Below are 477 nucleotides of genomic sequence, written 5' to 3'. Positions count from 1 at the left end.
CAACAGAAACTTTACCCTATTTAGTGTCAACGTCATCCTACCCTTTTCAGTGACCTCAACCCCCCTCCCCCCCAACAGTCATCCTACCCTGTTTAGTGCTGACGTCACCTTACCCTGCTTAGTGCTGACGTCACCTTACCCTGCTTAGTGCTGACGTCACCTTACCCTGCTTAGTACCGACATCATCCTACCCTGCTTAGTTTTAACGTCACATTACCCTGCTTAGTACCGACATCATCCCTACCCTATTTAGTACCGACATCATCCTACCCTATTGACATCATCCTACCCTATTGACGTCACCTTACCCTGCTTAGTGACGACGTCGGGTTCAGCGTCGTGGTCGAGGAAGAGGCAGACGAGGCGCAGAAAACCCCGCTGCGCCGCTAAGAACAGTGCCGTCTCGTCTTGCATAAAACGCACAGGGGTAAAGAGCTTGTTAAGAAGGGAAAGGCCGTGGCGAGGAAAAGCATCGGG

The sequence above is a fragment of the Penaeus monodon genome, chromosome 25, assembly GCF_015228065.2.
Source record: "Penaeus monodon isolate SGIC_2016 chromosome 25, NSTDA_Pmon_1, whole genome shotgun sequence".
NCBI lineage: Eukaryota > Metazoa > Arthropoda > Malacostraca > Decapoda > Penaeidae > Penaeus > Penaeus monodon.
The sequence above is the reverse complement of the archived record's forward strand: the minus strand, read 5'-3'. Positions refer to the sequence as shown.